This window comes from Lithobates pipiens, unplaced genomic scaffold (genome assembly GCF_037356315.1).
Source record: "Lithobates pipiens isolate NorthernLeopardFrog02 unplaced genomic scaffold, aLitPip1_a1.2 Scaffold_18, whole genome shotgun sequence".
In the NCBI taxonomy this organism is placed as follows: domain Eukaryota; kingdom Metazoa; phylum Chordata; class Amphibia; order Anura; family Ranidae; genus Lithobates; species Lithobates pipiens.
In genome coordinates, this window is record NW_027507758.1 from 614,478,860 (window position 1) to 614,504,011 (window position 25,152).

At 49.2% G+C, this 25,152-nt stretch overlaps 1 protein-coding gene and 1 long non-coding RNA gene across 2 annotated transcripts in view; both read left to right on the forward strand.

The window, feature by feature from the left end:
* Positions 1-25,152, forward strand: part of LOC143989263 (uncharacterized) — a 436,678-nt gene that overhangs the window by 180,166 nt on the left and 231,360 nt on the right. The window lies entirely within an intron of this gene.
* LOC143990354 (uncharacterized) overlaps positions 21,795-25,152 on the forward strand; it is a 36,744-nt gene continuing 33,386 nt past the window's right edge. Inside the window, exon 1 of the long non-coding RNA XR_013277278.1 lies at positions 21,795-21,917. This is a non-coding gene — a long non-coding RNA (uncharacterized LOC143990354). The remainder of the gene's footprint in view (positions 21,918-25,152) is intronic.

Sequence of the window (25,152 nt, forward strand, 5' to 3'; positions counted from 1 at the left end):
GCGTGACTGTGCAGTCCGCACATGTCATGCTGTCCCTGCGCTGATGCTCTGCTCCGGGACTCCCTTGACTGAGACTACTCTAAACTTATTTTAACAAGATATAATCCATAATGTATGATTGCTTTGGCTACATGACACATGTCTATTTTTGTCTTCTCATGACATTCTGTACCAAGATACCATATATGTCATACTCAAATTGGCTACATCAGAAACGTATATTACTAACTCAGCTTTAGATGAGGATAAGACATGTACGGAGCTGTATTAAAAAGGAAGCGCAGGACATAAATGACAGGGTGCAGGGAAATTACTGGGCTAGAGAAAAAGGCAGCGTGGGGGTGGTTTAGGATGCAGGCGTACTTAACCCATTGGTGGATGGTCACAAGGGGGGAGGAGTGTGGTTCTTTCTTCCATGTGCTAGGGTGGGGCAAGTCAGCAGTTGGGGGTCAGCAAGCGAGGAGAAACGTTGTGTCCTGCAAACAAATAGAGAGAGGTTAGTTAGGATGAGTGGGTTGCAGGATCTTTGGGCGCAGCTTAGGGAAGCAGCGGAAGGCTCATGGCACAGAGTGGCTTCAGGGCCAGATTGCTGCCACGCTGCAGGGGGTAGGACAGGGTCCTTCCACAGCAGGGCCTGTTCACATGCGTGCTTGGAGGTCCAGACCCCCGGAGCGCCTGAGCCCAGACAATACCCCAGGACTCAACGCCGTTTTGTGAGCCCCAGCTGGGCCCCTCCAGGTCCCCCCGCCGAGCGGACACCCCGGGCTCCCCGTCCACGGCAAAGTCCCAGGGGGGTGAGGTTCGGGGGGCCGGCGGGCCCCCACCCCCTCCTGCCACCTCCGTGGCTCAGATCCACTCGGCTGCTACCTCCGGCGATGTTCCGGTCGGGGGGGGCAGTCCACCGGGGGAGAAGCAGACAAGCGGGCACCAGTGCGGGAGTTGAGGCAGCTGGGGGCTTACCTTGTGGAGACTCCATTTTGGCTGCTGGCAGTGTCCGGGATCGCTCCAGGGATTCGCGTCAGTCGGGAGGCTCCACTCCAGGCTCAGTGTGGGTCCTGGGAGGGCTGGCCGGCGGAATGCCTGTGCGGTGGCTGGGAGTGAGGCGCGGCTTGATGACATCATCGTTTCGGTGCCACTTTCAAATTCAGGACAGAGCCTTCGGAGGGAAGCCAGCTTTCCTCCGGTGCCCAGCGCTGCAGGGGGAGAGGAGGACATGGAAGGCAACAGATGTCACAGCGATCGGTGGACCGGGCGGGCAGCAGCAGTGAGGAGGGAGAACTGTCTGAAGATCCCCAGGAGGCTGCAGGAGTGTCCGGTGGTGCAGCTGGAGGTTTCTATCGCCTGGGATAGCCTGGTGAGTGCTCACTCTGTATTGTCTTGTGGGGCGGGGGGAGTTGTAAGGAGGGGAGTGGTGACCCCCAGCTCCGGTGATGCTGTGGGTTCTTCCGCCCGCGGTGGGTGGGGGGGACGTCCAGCGGGGGGGGAGCACAGAAGGAGCCGGTGTCGGTGACGGCGGAGACTCAGATGGAAAAGAACGCCGGGGGAACCAAGACTGGATAAGAGGCGAGGGACAAGGACGTGGACAAGGTGTGTTTAGCGGACGCAGCGCGTTGTGAGGTATACGTTTGTTTTGAGGGCCCCTTAGGGGCTCACTTGAAGAAGGAAGTTCGGGATAAGATCTGGAACGACGAGTTTGTGGAAATTTTTTCCCTGCTCCCCTTGGAGAAATTTAATTTAGATCGGGTGAAGCCAGATGAGAGTAAAAAGGATGAGGAAGAGAAGAGGAGGTATAGATTGATCCTGCGCACATTTGCAAACTGGTTGCAAGCGTTTGCGATTTTTGCGAAGTGTGATCGGGGAAAAGGCCCCCAAAAATTGGTCGGCTCTGTTTTGCTATCTCGAGGCGATCAGTGAGGCTCATAGGGTTTATGGGGGCTTGGCGTGGCTTCGGTATGACAAGCAGTTTCATCAGCGGAAGGCGGTTCGCCCCTCCATCAGATGGGATCACAAAGACATTAGTCTTTGGATGAAATTTATGACATCTTCGAGAGGGACCGGTGAGTCTGGTAAGGATGCTTCCTTTTCTAAGTAGGTATCCGGACAGGGCGGCGGCGCATTTGTTGGAGGTTGGTTTTAGGGAAGGGTTTAGGATTCCGAGTACGGTGCGGGAGGTGCCACCAATCTCGGATAATTTGAGGTCGGCCCGTCTCCATCAGGGGGTGGTGTCGGCGAAATTGGCCAAGGAGGTGGAGTTAGGGCGGATGGCGGGCCCGTTCAAGGCTCCTCCGCTGCCGGGTTTAGTTGTTTCCCCGTTGGGTGTTGTTCTGAAAAAGGAACCGGGTCAGTACAGGATGATTCATCATCTGTCCTACCCTAAGGGCGGCTCTGTCAACGATGGTATTGACCCACAGGCATGTGCGGTTACCTATACATCGTTTGATGCGGCTGTAGCGTGGGTTAGGAAATATGGCAGGGGCTCGCTTATGGCGAAAACCGATGTGGAGTCGGCTTTTCGGTTGTTGCCAGTACACCCGGAGAGCATGTGTTTGTTGGGTTGTTGTTGGCAGGGGGCGTACTTCGTGGACAGGTGTCTCCCGATGGGATGTTCCATTTCCTGTGCGTATTTTGGGCAGTTCAGCTCATTTTTTGAATGGGTGGTTAGGGAGGTCGCGGGGGTGAGTTCTATTATCCACTATTTGGATGATTTTTTATGCATAGGCCCCCCGGATTCTCGTTGTTGCGGCATTTTGCTCGGGACAGTTCAGCATTTAGCAAAAAGATTTGGGATCCCTTTGGCGGCGGATAAGACAGAAGGCCCAAAATCGGAATTGATTTTCCTGGGGATCACGATTGATTCAGTGGCGATGGAGTGTAGATTGCCGGAAGACTTATTGGTGGCCTTGAGACATGAGGTGAGTATGGCCAGTGGCAGGCGTAAGCTTCGCTTGAAGGAAGTGCAGTCCCTGCTGGGCAAATTGAATTTTGCTTGCAGGATTATCCCTATGGGGCGCATTTTCTGTAGACGGTTGGCGGCTGCCACGGCTGGGGTGCGCATGCCGAATCACTTTGTGCGATTGACGAGGTAGTTACAGGAAGACTTGAAGATTTGGGATTCCTTTTTGGCAGCCTTCAATGGGAGGGCCATTTGGCAAGTTGGGCCGGTCAGCAATGCGGATCTGGTCTTGTTCACGGACGAGACTGGATCGGGTGGCTATGTCGCGTACTGCCATGGTAAGTGGAGCGCGGGTCCGTGGTCGGAGAGTTGGAGGGAGGTGGGTTTCCTCAAAAATTTAGTTTTGCTGGAATTATTCCCCATCGTTTTAGCTGTTGAGTTGTGGGGGGATGTATTGGGGAACAGGAAGGTGCTGTTCAATTGCGACAATATGGGGGTGGTGATGGCTATTAATAACATCTCGGCCTCTTCTCCCCCGTGATAAGATTGTTGCGGCACTTGGTGCTTGGCGGTTTGCGCATAAATGCGTTTATATATGCTGTGCATATCCCTGGGGTCGACAATGGCTTAGCGGATGCTTTGTCTCGTTTCCAGTGGGACACGTTTCGCAAACTGGCACCGGAAGCGAACCGGTCAGGAGAACCGCGCACGCAGGAGATGTGGAAAGTTGCATTGGAGTCGGCGCAGGATTGATCAGACAGTCTCTCAGCGTGGGAACGTGGAAGGCTTATCAGAAAGTATGGCAAGAATGGTTGGTCCTGGTGAATGAGGTAGGAGGTGCAGGGGGCCCGGACGGGATGGAGATGCTGGTGTTACTTTTTGTATGTAATAATCATGCCAGAGGTGTGTCTGGGGCAGCCATAGGACGGAAGATGGCTGCGTTGGCGTTCTGGTTTCAGATGTAAGGTAGGGTGGATGTCACAAAGTCATTTTTGGTCCGCAGGGCTCTGCGGGGTTACAGAAGGGGTTCCCACAAACGGGACTCCAAGCGCCCTGTGTCTTTTGCGGTTCTGGGGTCAGTTCTGGCAGTGTTGGGGGAGGTGTATTCGTCTGGGTTTGAGGTCGTACTATTTCGGGCGGCATTTGTGTTAGCGTTCTTTGGGGCCTTCCGGATTGGGGAGCTGGTCTCGCCGTCCAGGCGGGTAGCTGGTCGACTGTGGTAGGTGACGTCCAGTGCTCATGAGGGAAGGTAAGGATCTGGATCAGGAAGTCGAAGATGGATCAGGAAGGAAGAGGGGCCTGGGTGGAGTTGTTTCAAGGGGTGGATAGGCAGCTTTGTCTAGTTACGGCTCTGCATCAGTTTTTGGCACTTTGTCCGCCGGGGGAGGGAGCATTGTTGGTACATCAGGATGGCTCCTGCCTGTCCAGGTTTCAATTCTCTGCGGTTTTTAAAAAGTGTCTACAGGCGGCTGGTCTTCCTTCGGGTGAGTATGCATCCCACTCTTTTAGGATAATGGCGGCTACTGAAGCAGCTTGTGGGGACTTCCGTTGGAAGTCATTAAGAAGATCGGTAGGTGGGAATCGGCTAGGTATCGGTTATATGTTAGGCCACAACTATTGTAATGATTTGCTGTTCTATGTTTTGATGTTTTTGTTTAGTAGTAATACTGATGGGTTTGAATGTTTTTCTTTTGGTTATGTCTTTTCAGATCCCCCACGATGTCTCGTTTGGATAATGTGACATTCTTTTGTTTTTTGGGGGGCCAGGAGGGCTGATGTCAGGCCTGACGGTAGACAACTCAGGGTGGCCAGGGAGGAAGGCACAGTCAGGTGGATAGGGATTCCGGGATGATGTGGCATAAGGTAGTCCCCGAGGTACATCGTTTTGCTGCATTGGACAGGTCCCCGGATATTCTGGTGCTCCATGTTGGGGGCAATGATCTGGGGGTCCGGCCCATGCGCCAGGTGATCAAAGATATCCAGTGGGATTTCTTGAGGCTCTGTACCGCTTTCCCGGATATGACGGTGGTGTGGTCCGATATAGTGGCCCGCATGTCTTGGAGAGGGGCTCGGTCCTGGGAAAAGCTAAATAAAACCAGGATTAAGGTAAACAAAGAGGTGGGACGGTTTATTGCCCGGAATGGAGGGGTGGTCATTCGTCATTGGGAGCTGGAGGTGGGCACCTGGAGGTACTTGAGGGGTGACGGGGTTCATTTGAACCCTGTTGGCATTGATCTTTGGGCCTTAGGGTTGGAAATGGAGTACACCGGGCTTTGTTGGCGTGGCAGCGGTCACAAGTGTAAGGTTTCACACTTGTTCCGCGGTGGCGTTGGGTCCTTGACGACTGCTATATATATATGGAAATATATATGTAGAAATGCATGGGTCATTTGAAAAAGGTTGGGACCCATGCCAGAGATGGATTCATTATGTTTGGGCTGGTGTCAGTCCAGATTAATGGCTAACATGTGTTGGGGGTCTGTGGTCAGTTAGTGAGTCCTCGAGGAGAGTTGGCGGCTGGGGACAGATGCTGACGAAGAGGGGATCACAGGCTCAAAAATAATAAGGGGTCGTCAGGGACCAGCCGAAAATCACTTAGTATCTTTTGGGTAACTGGAAGTTGTTACAAGTTTTTGTATTGTTGAAAATATTTAAAATAAAGTTTAGTTTTTTATTGTTTTTTATTGTTATTTAATAAAGGCCGTTGAGGCCATTTTCATCCAAGCAGGTGTCCGAGTATTTATTTTAAGGTTAATAGTTAAGGTCTACATGTATTGTCAGGGAAGTAAGTTATCTGGCTACCCTAGTCATGTTTCACTGAACACTTGATCAAGGTCATTCACACATACTATTTATTATGATTAATCATAAAACCAAATATGTTTTGCAAGCTTGCCATAAATATTATTATAACACCTATAAGTGCCGAATTATGAATTTGGAATAATATTCTAAGGCCGCGTACACACGGGCGGACTGTTCGCCCAACTTTGTCCGCTGAACAGTGTTTGGGCGGACAGTCCGCTCGTGTGTGGGCTTTCAGCGGACAGTTTCAGCGGACAGTTTGACGAACAAGGTTTTACGGAATTTCCGAAAAACTGTCCGCTGAAACCTTGTTTCAGCGAACAGTCCGCTCGTGTGTAGGCTTGTTCGTCAAACTAAGTTCCGCGCATGCTCAGAAAGGATTTACACGCCGAAAGTTATAATGCAGTGTATAGGACGTCGTATTTTTCGTCCCGTCGTACGTGCCGTTCACGTCATCGCGCACGGTTTCAGCAAACTGTTCGTCCGTCGTGTGTGGCCATGTCCGTCCATGCTAATTTTGAGCGGACTGTTTGCCGAAACTGTTTGACGGACAAAGTTGGGCGAACAGTCCGCGCGTGTGTACGCGGCCTAACAGTGTTCCTGTTGAGGAATCCAATGTACATAATGATAATCAGAAAATGTCTATTTGCTTATGTGTATACATGTTCCCATGCTCCTTACTTATTATGTAGCATACAGATTGACCCTGTTCTGCAGGAAGATGGCGTCTATACCCTACATCCCACGCGTTAGAGGAATGCATTCGAGATAAGGGAACCAGCTTCAACCAAACTTCAAGCATCAAGTTTCTTCATTTCTCTTGTATTGTAACCAATAAGATGTACCTATTAGACTGACATAGTAATGACGTATCTTTCTGTATAAAATATATATATATTTTTTTTCAAATATAATTTTTATTAAGTTAACTCCGGTAGGGAATACCCCACAATACAGGCAGTAAAAGACAAAAAACAAGTAGAGTCCTCAGTACAAAAAGCAATGTGGTATCAAGAGCGTACAGTCACTCAAACAGTGCAGCGAACCAGATATAATAAATCAACATAGTATTTAGGAGATCTTTGCTTGTGCAGAAAGTAAGAACAGTGAACCTGCGAACTCCGTGAAATGGTACAGGAGTGGGGTACAATTTCTGAGCCTCCTCCGACTAACCACAGGGAGGAAACTCAGAGTTACCGGAGATGGATAGGGATAGAAGTAGGAGGACAGGAATGAGGGGTAAAGAGGAAGAGGTGGGGGAGGGGGAAAGAGATAAGGGACAGAAAAGAATAAAGAATAGGCCGACAGACACGGCGGTGGATCGGGTCATCTGTTCCGTAAATGGAACCAAGGGAGGATCACGACTTTAGTAGGGATTGGCCTTCCACGGAGAAGATAAACACGCACCAGCTATCCCATGTTTTTTTATATGTCTCTTGTTTGTGCTGTGCAGTAAGGATAAGGTCCTCTAATTTCCGTATGTCCTCCACCTTCCGCAACCAATGCGCCACTGTTGGTGGGGCACTGTGCTTCCAGTATAGGGGAATACATGCCTTAGCTGCATTGAGAAGGTGACACATAAGGGATTTCCTATATTTCTTGAGGGGGACCACTGATAGATGCAGCAAGAAAAAAGCAGCATCATCCGGGATGGGGTAGGCCGCGAACTGCTGGGATATACGACGGACCTCCACCCAGAACGATCGTAGTCTGGAGCAGGACCAGAACACGTGGAGCAGAGTACCCTTCTCCTCACCACAGCGCCAGCACCGATCTGAGGACGAAGGGTAGCACTTGCTCAGCCTGGAAGGCGTTAGGTACCAACGGGTAAGGATCTTAAAGTTGGTTTCCTGCATCTTGGTACAAAGAGAAGATTTGAGGGCTAGAGTGATAATACGGTTAGTGTGGAGCGGTGAGAATTCACGGCCCAGGTCCCGCTCCCATTTAAGTAAACAGGGCAATACAGGTGGTTCTACAGGTGAGGATAATAGGGTATAGGTCTGAGAAAGCACGTGGGTCATTGGGTCATTCGTTGAGCACAGGTCCTCAAATGGCGTCAGATGTTGTGCAAAGTCCCGCGGGTGCGGTAGCGAATGTAGGAAATGGTGTAGTTGTAAAGCCGTCCAGAACGGTAGGCGGAACGTCCCTGACGCTACAGTAAGCTCCGTCAAAGAGGGCCATCTCCCCTCCGTCAAGAAACTGGCCGCACTGTCGTGGCCGGCATCCACCAGAGATGCGTAGGTAGCACAGTGTAAGCCTGGTTCAAAACTCGGATGACCTAAGATGGGAAGCAGGGGAGAAAGTACAGAGATCAGGGCAGTCTTGGCGATGGCGCCATGGCTGTGTCTCAGCGTCGTGCCAATAAGGGGGTGTAGTTTTAGGGGCGCCGGGAGGTCCCTGTAGCACCACAGCGCTCCTTTCAGGGGTATGCATGTCTGGTCCTGTTCAAGCTGTACCCAGAGTTTGGATGCCCCATTACGTCTCCAGTCAACGACCCTCCCCAAGTTCTGTATAAAATATTAACACCGCCCACGAATAAAGGAGTATTTAGAAGTAGCCTGAGCTGAACATATCTCAGAGAGTGTTTACTTCTAATGTGCATGCACATTTATACTTTTTAATTAGGAATAGCAGCAGATAACCAAGAACTAATTTATAGTTCTAATCCATCACAACTGGCGCCCGTGTGTGGGGCGGCTTTCAGGCTTCAATCGAAGGGAGACCGCATTCCAGGACTGAACGGCTGGCCAGATCAGAGAAGGGGGTTAAGCGTGCAGCCCTAACAGTACGGTAAGCATATTTATCCTTACCATTTGTACGACTTCTCTGGTTTGGCTGGTTGATTTTGTCTTGTTGGCTCCTTTCGATTGTTCAAAGAGGCAGGTAACTTATTTCTCGCCTGAAGCCGTTTTAACGAACCTGCTAATGGTTTTCTGCTGACTATTATCTGTTCAGTGTCTGTCATTCTGAAGGATTGCAAATTTAGCAGACTGAAAGTGCAGCTGCAGGCGTGTGTCCATCCTCACCCCTGGATTCTACCTCTAGTGGTGGGGTGGAATTCTGCCGGCATTTATAGACGGGGTTACTCGAGGTTGGCTGTGTAGGACCTCTGAGGGTTAATCTCAAGCTGTGAATTAGGGCAGTTTGAAAGAAGGCTTGCGGAAGTGGCAGCCTTGCAAAACGTCTATGAATGTTCTGCTCGGGAAAGCTTTCCTGAGGGTTTATCTCAAACTGTGAATTAGGGCAGTTTGAAAGAAGGCTAGCTGGAATTTGGCAGTCTTGTGACTCAGGTGAGCTTTTCCCGAGAGCTATCTTTGCAGTTCAAAGAGTGTCAGGTGTCATGTCCTGTACTGTGTGTATTTGTCCATTACTGCCATACACGAAGAGCGTGACGGTGAGAGAAAGTGGCTACCTGAAGGATCAGTTGGGCCATAAGCCACTGCTCCACACCACCTCTGACGTGCTAGTTTTGACCCTCGAAGAGATAGAATAGTCAGGAGTGTGCGAGGAGACAGATCTCTCGCAGGGATGCGAGCCCCCACCCTAGGAATTCTTTGATAAGACAGCAGTCAGAGGAGTATTAACCAATTTGTTACCTGTATTCTCCTCTTAAGCCGTCCGAAGAAAGAAAGAGAGAGAAAGAGAGAGAGAGAAGGGAATGCTAGAATGTGATATTAGAAGAGGAGAGAAGATGTTGCAAGAAGCAGAGGAATGGCATGTGCTGATAAGAAGACAAAGGGGAGTCTGTGTGATAACGGCTTATTGGATGTGGCAGAAGCATGGTACAGGACGGCAAGGGCATTGCACAAAGAAGGTTGGATAGAAGAGGAAATCAAGAAAGATGCAAATTGTACTATGTATGTGAATCACAGAGTTGATAATGTGGCTGTACCGCCCCCATATACAAAAACTGGAACGAAGGAGGAGAGGGACAACCCTGCTATCCGCCTAACGCCCACTCCCTTCTCACCACCCCAACCCGAGCACAACCCACTGTGACCACTCCCAGGAGGCCATCTTGGTACACCCAAGCCCTCACTTCAGGCACAGCCCAGTGCACTTCCTGCCGGCGGCCATCTTGGTACACCCAATAGGCCCAGCCATGGCATATAACCAGTTCTTCCCTTTTAAACCAGGATGGTTCCTACCACACACCTGTCTTCCCTAATATGGAAGCACTACCTTCACAGGCCGGATATGTTAATGATGAAGAAGCGTCCGAGTGGGAAGACCAACAACAGGCAGCAAGGCCACCTGCTGATTTAACCCCTAATCCGGCTCCGGACTCACAGTTCCGAGAGGATCGCAAACATATGCTGACAACCATGAGAAACAGTGCCCATTCTCAGCCCCCGCCCCAACACCAGTCTCGGTTACCAGAAGGGGCACTGGTGATGTATGTCGCTTTTACCCCATCACAAGCAGCAACCTTAGTGACAAGTCTGCCTGACCCAGAGAAACAGCCAATGCTCTTCTACCGCAGGATAGTGCAGATACAAGAAGCTTACTCAGCTGCCTGGAGAGACTTGATCAGCCTATGCCAAATTAAAGCAGGACATGTCTTTTGGCCAGTCATGCAGACAGCCTTCAATGATGCCTGCCTGGCAAGTGCCACTTCTTATACCTCAGGCTTGGAGTTCTGTGCACAACTCCGCGACTGGGCAAAGGAGAAATTGGCAGATCAGACCACCACAATCCAAGATATTGCCCAAGATAAAGGGGAGTCTGTGGAGAAGTATCATGCTAGACTCATACAGGCCTTTGAACATCTGGGCTTCTCCCTCTATGAAAAGACACACACACACACACGTGTTATCATCTGCTTTTGTCTCAGGACTCAGACAGGATATCAGAAAAAGCCTGATGGTGGCCCGCCCTGAATATCGCTCAATGAAAATGTCCAATTTACTGTTGGTGGCCAGAGGGATAGAAAACCAAAAAGGAAAAAAAAACAACGCCCCTCATGGTAACACAAGACGAAGATCCTGCCTACACTCGTCCGAAACCACTGCCCAATACCAGGGAAAAGATCATCTGTTACAACTGTGGGAAGCGGGGTCACATCAGAAGAGTACGCAGAGCCCCAAGACATCTGAGACAAGACAGGGATCCCCGCGAAGTGCAACGTGGACATGAACCTCCACCACCACGCCCCAACTCATGCTAGGAAATGAGAAAACCCGTGTCACCCCTTATGACAGTGTCCTCAAATGAGACTGGGGGACCCCTAGCAAAGGTCACGTTACCTATACAAGGAAAACCTACCACTTGTCTCATTGACATGAGTGCAGCCAGGAGTGTGTTGAGGGCTGAGGACCTGCCTGATAATTCTTTCCTTTCCACTATTGATGTTTCCTGCGTGGGAGTGGATGGGGTGCCCTGCTCCAGTCCACTCACTGAGCCTCTCCAAGTGGGGACATTTCCTGATTTGCTTACCAGATTTGTGGTGTCCTCTACATGTCCCTTGAATCTACAAGGAGCTGATGTGCTGTCCAGACTACAGGCATCAATCATTTTCACACCTATAGGGGGGGTGAAGTTACATACTCCCCTATCCTTGGAAGACTCATCTGCTTTGTATTCTCTGCCTCTCCTGATGACACTTCATGAAGCAATAACTCCAAGTTCAATACCAAAAGAAGTACTTGACAGAATTCCTGCGTGTCTATGGTCCACAGGCCCGGAAGACATTGGTCACTTAAAAGTGCCACCAGTTTCAGCCAAGCTCAAAGAGGGCGCATCATTGCCTGGAAACCACAATACCCACTTAAGTTGGCTCAATCAGAAGCTATCTCAAAACATGTAGCTGCCTTGGTCCAGAATGGGGCCTTGATCCCCTGTACCTCACCATGTAATACACCTCTTTTCCTGTCAAGAAGAAAACACCTAAGGGAGAACCTGACAGATACAGGATGGTGCAGGATCTGCGAGCAATTAACGAAGTCACAGTGTTGGACACCCCAATTGTGCCAAATCCACATACCTTATTATCAGCTGTACCTCCAATGGCTGAGTACTTCACTGTGGTGGACCTGGCAAATGCATTCTACAGTGTACCCCTGCATCCTTCCTGCAGGTACCTCTTTGCCTTCTCCCACGAAAAGAAACAGTATACCTGGGCAGTTATGCCAGAAGGGGCACAGAACTCTCCAAGCTAGTTTGCAAATGCTACGGCTATCATCCTTGACACATAACAAGAGGATCACCTGGAAGTGACTCTCCTCCAATATGTTGATGACCTTCTCCACTGTGCAGCTGACTTACCCACTGTTGAAGTCACCTCAGAAAGCCAGTTGGGCTATCTTGCCACACAGGGTTGCGAAGCCTGAAAGCCCAAATTGCAGTGGTGCTCAACATCTGTAATTGTTCTTGGAGCCCAAATTGCAGTGGTGCTCAACATCTGTAATTGTTCTTGGACACTGTCTTGTCCCATGGGACAATACACCTCACTGAAGACAGGGTGTAATCAATCTCTGACATCCCACTGCCACAAGGCCAGAAGCCCCTTCATTCCTTCCTTGGACTAATTTCGTATTGCACAGCATGGATTCCAGAAGGCTCCCTACTGATGCAAGCTTTGTATGATACCCTGAAAGCAGACCCCTTCCAGATGTCTCCTGAAGCAATATCCAACTTTGAGGCCTTCAAGCACACCATCTTTGGTGCTAGGGCTCCCAGACTACGACAAAACGTTCAAGCCCTTTGTATCTGAACATCTGGGACATGCTACAGGTGTATATATATTATTCCTGTCGGCTGGATGCGATAGCAAGAGGAGGCCCATCGTGTCTGTAAGCTGTCTTTGCTGCACAAGCCTTGTTTGACAAAACTTCAAACTTGGCTCTCGGACTCTGCCTCGTTCTGCTTGCTCCCCATGACATTGCTCCCATACTCCACCAAGATCCAGCCGAAACATCTGTCCATTGCCAGACACTTGAGACTCCTGTGTTTCTACCTTCTAGACAGCATTACTCTATTACGTTGTCAAACACCGAAACCTACCACCCTTCTTCCACTTCTCGAGGGGGGTAAGGAGGAGGAGTCGAGTCTTGACTTGTCACCCCATGACTGCATCGTACTAATGCGGCTGGAAACCCACGCATCTCCCCACCGTGAGTGAAATACCCCTGCAGGATCCAGGTCACCACTGAAAACTCGGTTCTCCAAACTGAAACCTTACCGCCGGCGATGTCTGCACAGGTGGCAGAACTGCAAGCACTTACTACAGCATGTAAATTGGCAGAGGGAAAAAGAGCCAACATTCATACGGACTCAAGATATGCTTTCAGCGTTGCCCATGATTTTGGTGTTATCTGGAAGGACAGAGGGTTCCTGACGGCTGCAGGAACACCTGTGAAACATAGCTCAGCCATCAAGGACTTGATGGACGCCCTGCTTCTCCCAACCCAAGTGACTATTCTAAAGTAAAGCACAGGACAAACTCAACTCAAAAGGAAACTCGAGGCAATCTAGACGATTCAGCTGCCAAACAGACAGCCAGTGGTCCACGGGAAGTGGACAGCGGGGTGGTAGAAAAAGACCACTCCATGCTTATCCTACGGACTCTCCCAGTGGACAGAGTTTATCTGAAATAATTACAGGAAGCAGCAAGTCCGGATGAGAAGGAAAGCTGGAAACGGGGTGCAACAAGAAGCCTTGTCTACCCAGGAGTATGTACCCAGCCATGGTGCAATGGGCAAATGGAGCTGCCCACTTGACAAAGACTCTTATGAACTTATGAGTTACTCCATTGATCAACAACTTCTGCAGATCATGCACTATCTGCAACAAATGTAACCCAGAATGTACAGAAAAGGCACAGAAGAAGCACCTGGCAAAAGCTCTATACCCCTTCCAGAGGATACAAATTGATCACTCCCAAATGCCAAAGGAGTGGCAGATTCGAGTACGCCCCCTAGTGGAGGTGGACATGACTGCCAGGACCACAGCTAAGGAACTACTGAGTGAGATAGTATGTAGATTTGAGGTCCCAGAGGTGATAGAGAGCGATCAGGCCCAGCCTTCACAGCTACCCTTACAAAAGATTAGGGCAGCACTGGGGGTTCAGTTGGCTCTACACACCCCTTACCACCCTCAAAGTAGCGGGAAGGTAGAAAGGATAAAAGGGACACTAAAAAACAGGATGTTAGAAGATGGCCCAAAAGACTAACATGAGTCGGCCAGACAGTTTGCCCATTGCCCTGTTCAGTGTCAGACACACACCCCGGGGAAAATATGCCCTATCCCCCTTATAAAATTTAGTTTGGTTCAGCCCCCAGACTTGGCTGTTACTTTCCACAACAGTTACAGTTGCAATCTGATGTGTTGACTAATTATGTGACCTCATTATCACGAGAATTAACCCAAATGCATGTCCAGGTGTTTTCTTCCATTCCAGATCCTGAATTAGATACAGGAACACACCAACTACTGCCTGGAGATTGGGGGCTGGTAAAGAAATTTGTGAGAAAACATTCTCTTGAACCCAGATATGATGGTCCATTCCAAGTTTTGCTGACCACAGCCACCTCAGTGGAATTGGCCGGGAAGAATACCTGAATACACGCCTCCCACTGCAAGAAAGCCCCACCCCCGAGGACAAGATCCCGCCCACTTCATGACGACCATGCTGCATATCCTTTTTCTGTTTGGTCTAGGGGGGAGGCTCAGGAGGTGGTCATCACAAATAAAAAAACAAAAAAAAAAATGATAACATAATTACATTTTGGTACAACTCTTCAGGTACACATGTGACCACCTTTACCTTTGATTACTGTGACATAGTACCTTGTCCGTTTGACTCTTTCATGGCAATGCCATTGGTACAGTGACATCCCTGTTGGTAAGGTGAGACATCCCTGATGGTAATATGTGTGTTTTACAGACAGTTACTGGGGCCAGAATTGTGGTTCCTGGGAGGGACAGTGGGTTGGAACATAGGACCAGATTAGAGGGTATCTGGACCGGTGAATGTGCCCTTGAAAAGGTGATTATCCCCCTCCATATCCTAGCAGAAGATACTCCTGATACATACACTGACCCAGCACACAGTCAGAGGAGGAAGCGAGCAGCTCTCTCCGGAAGCTTTGACCCTCATGTGTACATAGATGCTATAGGAGTTCCAAGGGGGGTCCCTGATGAATTCAAATCCAGGGATCAGGTAAAAGTTGGTTTTGAGTCTTTGATCCCCATAATAAATGTGAACAAGGATGTAGATTGGATCAATTACATAAACTACAACCAACAAAGATTCGTGAATTACACTAAAGATGCCCTCCAGGGAATTGCTGACCAGTTACCCCCCACTTCCTACATGACATTCCAGAACCGGATGGCCTTAGACATGGTGTTAGCTGAGAAAGGAAGTGTCTGCAAAATCATAGAAAAAACGGGAACCTGTTGCACCTACATTCCTGATAATACCGGCCCAAATTGTAAAGTAACTTTAGTTATAAAGAAATTAGAAGATTTGTCATTGGAGTTGAAGAACTCCGGTATTACAGACCCATGGGATCAATATTTTAGCTGGATGAGTGGGTGGCAGAAGGTGCTCGCCCAGATAGGGGTAACGGTACTAATAATCCTGGTTCTTTTAGCCCTGATTGTATGCTGTATTCTACCTTTCGTAAAGAAGTTAATGAGCAAGGCTGTGGACAACAGCACACCTACATTTCTCCACCAAGAAGAAGAGGACCCTCTTATGATGGAGGATAACAAACCCTTCACTCCTCTACAGTCACTCCCTGTCCAAAATCTCACAATCCTCTAGGGTTATAGGGATAGATAGCACCTGATTGCCCTTCTCCAGCTGTTTTGAGGGGGGTAGTGAACTAGTTGCTGCCTAACTCTATATACAGCTTAAAAGAGTTGCTGAGGAGAATGGGCCAGGTGAGTAGGACCTTTAGATGAGGGACAGAAGAAAATAGCCATTTTAGGGGGGACTGTTGAGGAATCCAATGTACATAATGATAATCAGAAAATGTCTATTTGCTTATGTGTATACATGTTCCCATGCTCCTTACTTATTATGTAGCATACAGATTGACCCTGTTCTGCGGGAAGATGGCGTCTATACCCTACATCCCACGCGTTAGAGGAATGCATTCGAGATAAGGGAACCAGCTTCAACCAAACTTCAAGCATCAAGTTTCTTCATTTCTCTTGTATTGTAACCAATAAGATGTACCTATTAGACTGACATAGTAATGACGTATCTTTCTGTATAAAATATTAACACCGCCCACGAATAAAGGAGTTTTTAGAAGTAGCCTGAGCTGAACATATCTCAGAGAGTGTTTACTTCTAATGTGCATGCACATTTATACTTTTTAATTAGGAATAGCAGCAGATAACCAAGAACTAATTTATAGTTCTAATCCATCACATTCCTAAGTGGGCTGTTTGGGAAGACAAAACAGAAAACCTGTATAAGCACGCTAGATACATTTAGGCACATTTGTGTTCTTCTGTGTTCATGCATTTTGAAGCCCAGGATAGAATTCATTAACGCCAAATGTGCATAAATGCGCATAAACGCTGTCAGGAAGGGCATAACAGCAGACAAGATGGGTCCCTTAGGCAGATTCCTGTTTATGGCTTTTCATGCTCACCTACCAGACAAACGCGCATGAATGTGCATGCAAAATGTGGCTTTAAGTGGGTTTTTCGAGCTGCGATTTACTCCCCTAGAGCAAAGGCATTCAGGGAAGAAAATAAAGCCCTGTGTGCATGAGACCTAAATAAACTTTTAGTAAAATAAAAATGAAAAAGATTAAACCCAGTTAACACTTGTTAAGCAGGTACAGAACCGATTCCTTTTCTATCAAAAAAAATTCAAGCCATATGAATAAAAACTGACCATTGTAAGCCCCGCACCCCCCTTTGGCAGTTGTTAAATGGTTCGTCCCAACCCTGCAACTGTCACTTTTGTTGGACAGCTTGGCCTGTGACAGGAAGTGGAAAGACAGGCAGAATCAACTGATAGGCGGCACTGATGAGCATTGATAGGCACACTGATAGGTGACATTGATGAGGGGGCACTGATGGGGACAGATTGGCACTGATAAGGCAGCACTGGTGGTCACTGATGAGGAGGCACAAATGATGTGACCTGGAGCATCCCCTGAACAGGCTCCGATTCCCCTCTATGTCTGGTCAAATGCACCAGCTAAGGGACCAGATATATGATAGACAGACCTGCTGCTTGGTGGCTTAGGTAGAGGCAGAAGATGTCTTGCGCAACATCATTAGCCACATATGGTCATGCAAAGCACCATAATATTAACTGGTGTGGAAAATGCTGGTCCAAGCTTCTTCAGTGTCATCATATAGCCAGAAACCTAGGCCTTCAGTCACATGATTCATATTGCAGGGTAGGGCTGATGTGTCTGAACAGTGATTCTTCCCTTTAACTACGATCATATGAGCAAGTTTCTAGGCATTTGGTCACCAAACTGGGCCCAGAAGAGAGCAGATTAAAAATGTTTTGATGCCCTTTGGTTATTTCATATCTGCACCAGTAAGATTGTTAAAGTTGAATTAAAGTAAAAAACAGGCTTCGGGTCAATTTGCCCGCACTGCAATTCTTACACCTAAAAAAAGCTGCCAAATATACTTACCTGTGACCTGCAATGGTCCCTGGATGGGCTCCAGTTACCTTCTATGTTCCCTCTAATGTACCCAATTTGTGATAGACAGACATACTGCTTGGTGGCTCAGGCAGAGGCAATCAATGAATTGTTCTCATATTTCCTGACCATTGGCCATGTCATTAGGTGGGAAGCAAAAGGAATATTTGGGCCAGTCTGGCCATGAAGTGAATCCTTAAAGGTCAAGTGAGTATTATTAGCTCTTAAAAATTAGCTCACCTAAAGCAGTTTTCTAACTTTAGACGTTAATGTATGTTAATATTCAAGGCCTGAAAAGACAATTACAAGAATTCCTGCTGCCAAAGAGCCTGATACAAGAAACCACAAGGAGATTAAGCCCACATCCATCTAAAAAAAAAATAGAGAGAAAGAAAAAATTGCACAAGCATAAATATATAATGGCACATTTTGTTTCTTGGCTTGGGGAAAGAAAGGTATTATGTAAAGAGGAAAACACATTGATATATTGGACCATTGTTCAGATGTCCCCAAACTTAAAAAGCCTATTGTTAAATTTAGAACAATGCCTAAGAAATAAATAACTTGTGTCAGGTCCCCATGCCCAATCCTCTCCAGGAACATAGGAGAAAACATATTCCTCCAGAAGTCAGTATGAAGGCCACAATGGCCACTTTTACTATTCTCTATGGTCCTACTTTCAGATGTGAATGAAGTGTCCAACAATGTAAACCCTCTTAAATCACAATAACCCACCGTCCACAATGACCCACCACTTGACGATAACTCCCATCACGAAATGACAGATCCCTGGCTGCTGGAATGTAAACAGACAGCAGGGGATGCTGGGTGACATCATTGGCCATATATAGTCATGCAAAGCACCATAATATCAGCAGGTATGAAAATTAGTGGATCAAGATCCCTTCGTTATCTCTCCCAAAATACTTACGAGTGACCTGGAGAGTACTGTGGACAAGCCTAATTTCCCTGTTATTTCCCCTCTAATGCCCAACAAAGGAACCTGATATGTCTTAGGCAAATGTACTACCTGGTGGCTCAGACAGAGACAGCCAATGAATGGCTCCTACATTTCCCATCCCTTGGCCATGACACTAGGTGGGAAGCAAGAGGGGAACTGGGGCTAATCTGGCTGAGAGGTAGCATCTTGTAGGTCGCAGGTCAGTCTCTTTAGCTTTTATATATACTGTAAACTAATATGAAATAATTTTCTGACTTTAGACATTCATATACTGTATGTAGCGCACACCCGCAGGAGCCGCTGGCTTTGAATGGTCCCATTTCCTAAGTGCACACAAAGCCCGGCACACAGGATTTTCTTCTCTTACCAGCTCAATAAACAGTCTGAGAGTATCTTTTGTATATTTTCAATTGCAGAGTATAACTTGGATAGGTGTGGGGGAGGCAAGGAACTGAAGTAACTGAGGACTTATCTCTCCTTACTTTATTGGTAGGGAACTTTCACACTACTACTTGCTAGAAAAATGCTAAGAATGTGCTTCTTTATAGAACAAAATATCTTTATACAGCCTCTAAGGCACAGGGCTTTGGTCAGTACTCAAAAGGCCTTAAGATCATCAACTGCCACCTTGTGATCACCTGAGTGCTTCTTAGTGATGGAGATGCAAACTCACAATACCACCAGCCACTGGACCCTCTTCTATCCAGTCTCTACACGGTATACTGCCGAGTGCTTCTCCAGATCAGAAAAAAGAAACCCCAGACTTTAATAGGCTCCCCAGCCTAAGCTATGGCTGGGACCTCAGTATGTTTGTTTTGTATTTTATTGAGGGATTTTGAACTTGGTTAGGGTAAGGGAAATTATGGGATGCCCAGAATCAATAAGGGAATCATGATCAGATGATCAGTTGGAACCTCCATTTCCAGTCTCCTCTCCTCCAGCACAATGCTTATTTGTAGACTGTTCCTCTCTCTCCTGTACAATACTTGGTTCCTGGTACAGATAGCACATGGTAGGCCCATATGTGTCTCTGTCAAGCCTTAGCAACTGCCATTTGCAGGCAGGGACTGCGGGTCCCTTTAGTGTAGCAACAAATATAGGAAATTCTTTAGTGCTAGCTGACCTTTGATGAACCACTGCTCCCAGTCAGTGCTCCTTCGGCCGTGCCAGCCCTCCTGCCTGTAGCTGCCTGACTCAACTGCCCATAACATCACAGTCTCTCCTGCTGGCTCTCTATCCACCTCAGACTGCACTTTCCCAGTAGTCCACTCCAGCATTCCTCCCCAGTTCTCCCAACTGTGCCTGTCACTCACCTGCCCTCCAGGCTGCCCTCCGGTGGATACCTCCAGGAGACTTGCCTTGAAGCACTAGCTCTTGTTGTCTTTCTTGGTTCCTCTCTGTGCCTCCTGTCCAGATCCTTCTTTGTTTCTCAGCAAGGCCTACGACTTGCACCCGAACCCCTCAGGCCCAAGGTCACCCTCCCTTCCCAGACTGGGGAGTGCCTCAAAGGCCCCGACAACCTAGTGCTCTATTATAAGCTTCTTTCACCCAACAACTCCTCCCCAGCTGGGCTGACCCTGGGTATATCAAGGAGGTCTGCCCCTTGCCAATCTTAGTTGGGGATTGTTCATGGCTTCCTGAGACACCCCAGACAGTTCCACCTCTCTTCCCTTCCTTCTTTCTAGAATCCTGAAAGATGATGCTATCTGTGAGTCACCAGCCTACTCTGAGCCACTCCCAGCCCACACAGATCAAAAAAAAAAAAAAAACAGGTAAGCTAGGCCTGATTAAATTTACCCTAATTTACAAAAACCTACTTCTAGCACCTACCTAAAGTAAAGGGTGCTACAGATGTTTATAGCGAATGGAGAAAGCTGTGTTATGTTTTCTCTGGATTTGGTAGATCTTGGATCAGGGCTGGGGTCTTGAAGGTTCCAGAGAGTAATGGGCAGGATAGAATCTTCAATCCGGTGAAGCCAGGAGGAAGGAGCACCAGGAGGGATGTGTGCTCCTGTCTAGAGACCAAGGCAAGCTACTTGGGCCAAGAGAATTGGGCCAGCTGAGAAAGTCTGGGAGACTGCGTCCCCAATGTGTTTCACTCTGCCCCCAAAGCTTAGTTATGACTAAGCTCGGGGGGGGGGGGGGCAGAGTGAAATGCGTTGGGGGCGGGTCCAGGTTAGAGTCTAGGCTGAAGTTGCCACTCTACTCACCACTTCAGAACATTTAGATGTACGAAGCTAGGCCTGATTAAATTTACCTTCATTTACAAAAACCTATTTCTAGCACCTACCTAAAGTAAAGGGTGCTACACATGTTTATAGCGAGTAGAGAAATCTGTGTTATGTTTTCTCTGGATTTGGTAGATGTTGGATCAGGGCTGGGGTCTTGAAGGTTCCAGAGAGTAATGGGCAGGATAGAATCTTCAATCCAGTGAGGCCAGGAGGGAGGAATACCAGGAGGGATGTGTGCTCCTGTCTAGAGACCAAGGCAAGCTACTTGAGACAGCATTCCATGTGGGAGAGGTTCCAGGCCATTGGACCGAGAGAGTTGGCCCAACTGAGAGAGTCTGGGAGACTAGAGAACAACAGGGTGGCATCAAAAAGTTGCACACCTAGATGTTCTGAAGTGGTGAGTAGTGTGGCAACCTCAGCCTCCAACCAGGCCACAACTCCAATGTGTTTGACTCCGCCCCCAAAGCTTAGTTATGACTAAGCTCCGGGGGCAGAGTGAAATGCGTTGGGTGCATGTCCTGTTGGAGTCCAGGCTGAGGTTGCCACTCTACTCACCACTACAGAACATTTAGATGTACGACTTTTAGGGGCCACCCTATTGTTCTTTGAAGCCTCATAGGAATCAGAAGGGGTTCCATCCAGTCTGCAATCTAACAGCAGCTGCGGAAGCATCAATACCATACCCCTTTACCACCGAGCCCGAGCAGCACACATGCATTTCCTAGGTCACATTCTAGAGTTGAGGCAACTGGGAAAAAGTCCAGGGGGTCAAGAGGACTCTGTGAGTCTCGGAGTAAAGTCTACTGTTTTTTGGAGAACCTCTACCTAGGAGCTAAAAGTGGGCTTGCTCAGCAAGGTACTACAATGAAAGCTGAGTGGGCTTCAGAGCCAGGTGGCTCTGCATTTTTTCATTTTGTGTGAAGCTGAAACCCCCTGCATTGGAAACCCTGTGTCATAAAGACTTTTTCTTGTTTCCTTTTTAATAAAAGTGAGATACCAGGCCCTTAACTATAGTCCCTGTCTGCCACGGACTCATTGTACAAAACACATCTACCGTGAGAGCTAATATATATATATTTTTTTAATTTTCACATTTCGTTCTCGGCTTGGAGGAAGGGAGGTATTGGGTAAAGAACAAAAAACATATGTTAGACCATTGTTCGGATGACCTCAGACCTAAAAAGCCTATTGTTAAACTTGAACAATGCCTAAGAAATAAATAACCCGCGTCAGACCCCCCCGCCCAATCCTCTCCAGAAATCAGGATATAAAATCCAGCTGTAGACCCAGGAGAAAACATATTTCTCCAAACAGCAACATGAAGGCCACAGTGATCGCTTTCACCATTCTCCTGGGTATGGTCCTACTTCAAGATCTGACTGATGCACAAAATGCTGTTGGTAAGGCTCCCATTTCTTTTCACTTACTTTTCTCCTTCTCTCTTTTCTTAGTTACTATAGGGTATTATAGAGCTGACAATTTACACAGAACTCTACATAGTGAACATTCACATCACTCCCTGTCCTCAAGGCTGTTACAGTCTATGGTCCCTAGCTCACATACACTCACAATGGGGAAGATAATTATTTGATCCCCAGCAGATTTTTGTAAGTTTGCCCACAAGGAAATGAAGAGTCTATCATTTGTATCATAGGTGTATTTGAAATGATAGAGACAGAATATTAACCAAAAATAAAATAAAAAATAAAGTAAAACAAATGCTATAGATTAAGTTGCAGTTCAGTGAGTAAAATAAGTATTTGATCCCCAAGAAAAACATGACTTAGTACTTGGTGGAGAAACCCTTGTTGGCGAGCACAGAGGTCATCCTTCCATCCTTTCCTCCTGCTCCCTGATCACTCAGTCCCCTCCATCCTCTCCTCCTGTCCCCGATCACTCAGTCCCCTCCATCCTCTCCTCCTGTCCCCGATCACACAGTCCCCTCCTTCCTCTCCTCCTGTCCCCTGATCACACAGTCCCCTCCATCCTCTCCTCCTGTCCCTGATCACACAGTCCCCTCCATCCTCTCCTCCTGTCCCGGATCACACAGTCCCCAGCATCCTCTCCTCCTGTCCTCTGATCACACAGTCCCCTCCATCCTCTCCTCCTGTCCCTGATCACACAGTCCCCAGCATCCTCTCCTCCTGTCCTCTGATCACACAGTCCCCTCCATCCTCTCCTCCTGTCCCCTGATCACACAGTCCCCTCCATCCTCTCCTCCTGTCCCTGATCACACAGTCCCCTCCATCCTCTCCTCCTGTCCCCTGATCACACAGTCCCCTCCATCCTCTCCTCCTGTCCCTGTTCACACAGTCCCCTCCATCATCTCCTCCTGTCCCCTGATCACACAGTCCCCTCCATCCTCTCCTCCTGTCCCTGATCACACAGTCCCCTCCATCCTCTCCTACTGTCCCCTGATCACACACTCCCCTCCATCCTCTCCTCCTGTCCCCTGATCACACAGTCCCTTCCATCCTCTCCTCCTGCCCCTGATCACACAGTCCCCTCCATCCTCTCCTCCTGTCCCTGATCACACAGTCCCCTCCATCCTCTGTACCTGCCCCCTGATCACACAGTCCCCTCCATCCTCTCCTCCTGTCCCTGATCACACAGTCCCCTCCATCCTCTCCTCCTGTCCCTGATCACACAGTCCCCTCCACCATCCTCTCCTCCTGTCCCTGATCACACAGTCCCCTCCACCATCCTCTCCTCCTGTCCCTGATCACACAGTCCCCTCCATCCTCTCCTCCTGTCCCCTGATCACACAGTCCCCTCCATCCTCTCCTCCTGTCCCTGATCACACAGTCCCCTCCATCCTCTCCTCCTGTCCCTGATCACACAGTCCCCTCCACCATCCTCTCCTCCTGTCCCTGATCACACAGTCCCCTCCATCCTCTCCTCCTGTCCCCTGATCACACAGTCCCCTCCATCCTCTCCTCCTGTCCCTGATCACACAGTCCCCTCCATCCTCTCCTCCTGTCCCTGATCACACAGTCCCCTCCATCCTCTCCTCCTGTCCCTGATCACACAGTCCCCTCCACCATCCTCTCCTCCTGTCCCTGATCACACAGTCCCCTCCATCCTCTCCTCCTGTCCCCTGATCACACAGTCCCCTCCATCCTCTCCTCCTGTCCCTGATCACACAGTCCCCTCCATCCTCTCTTCCTGTCCCCCTGATCACACAGTCCCCTCCATCCTCTCCTCCTGTCCCCTGATAACACAGTCCCCTCCATCCTCTCCTCCTGTCCCTGATCTCACAGTCCCCTCCATCCTCTCCTTCTGTCGCTGATCACTCAGTCCCCTCCATCCTCTCCTCCTGTCCCCTGATCACACAGTCCCCTCCATCCTCTCCTTCTGTCCTCTGATCACACAGTCCCCTCCATCCTCTCCTCCTGTCCCCTGATCACACAGTCCCCTCCATACTCTCCTCCTGTCCCGGATCACACAGTCCCCTCCACCATCCTCTCCTCCTGTCCCTGATCACACAGTCCCCTCCATCCTCTCCTCCTGTTCCCTGATCACACAGTCCCCTCCATCCTCTCCTCCTGTCCCCTGATCACACAGTCCCCTCCATCCTCTCCTCCTGTCCCTGATCACACAGTCCCCTCCACCATCCTCTCCTCCTGTCCCTGATCACACAGTCCCCTCCACCATCCTCTCCTCCTGTCCCTGATCACACAGTCCCCTCCATCCTCTCCTCCTGTCCCCTGATCACACAGTCCCCTCCATCCTCTCCTCCTGTCCCTGATCACACAGTCCCCTCCATCCTCTCCTCCTGTCCCTGATCACACAGTCCCCTCCATCCTCTCCTCCTGTCCCTGATCACACAGTCCCCTCCACCATCCTCTCCTCCTGTCCCTGATCACACAGTCCCCTCCATCCTCTCCTCCTGTCCCCTGATCACACAGTCCCCTCCATCCTCTCCTCCTGTCCCCTGATCACACAGTCCCCTCCATCCTCTCCTCCTGTCCCCTGATCACACAGTCCCCTCCATCCTCTCCTCCTGTCCCTGATCACACAGTCCCCTCCATCCTCTCCTCCTGTCCCTGATCACTCAGTCCCCTCCATCCTCTCCTCCTGTCCCCTGATCACACAGTCCCCTCCATCCTCTCCTTCTGTCCTCTGATCACACAGTCCCCTCCATCCTCTCCTCCTGTCCCCTGATCACACAGTCCCCTCCATACTCTCCTCCTGTCCCGGATCACAGAGTCCCCTCCACCATCCTCTCCTCCTGTCCCTGATCACACAGTCCCCTCCTTCCTCTCCTCCTGTTCCCTGATCACACAGTCCCCTCCATCCTCTCCTCCTGTCCCCTGATCACACAGTCCCCTCCATCCTCTCCTCCTGTCCCTGATCACACAGTCCCCTCCACCATCCTCTCCTCCTGTCCTCTGATCACACAGTCCCCTCCATCCTCTCCATCCTCTCCCTGATCACACAGTCCCCTCCATCCTCTCCTCCTGTCCCTGATCACACAGTCCCCTCCATCCTCTCCTCCTGTCCCCTGATCACACAGTCCCCTCCATCCTCTCCTCCTGTCCCCGATCACACAGTCCCCTCCACCATCCTCTCCTCCTGTCCCTGATCACACAGTCCTCTCCATCCTCTCCTCCTGTCCCCTGATCACACAGTCCC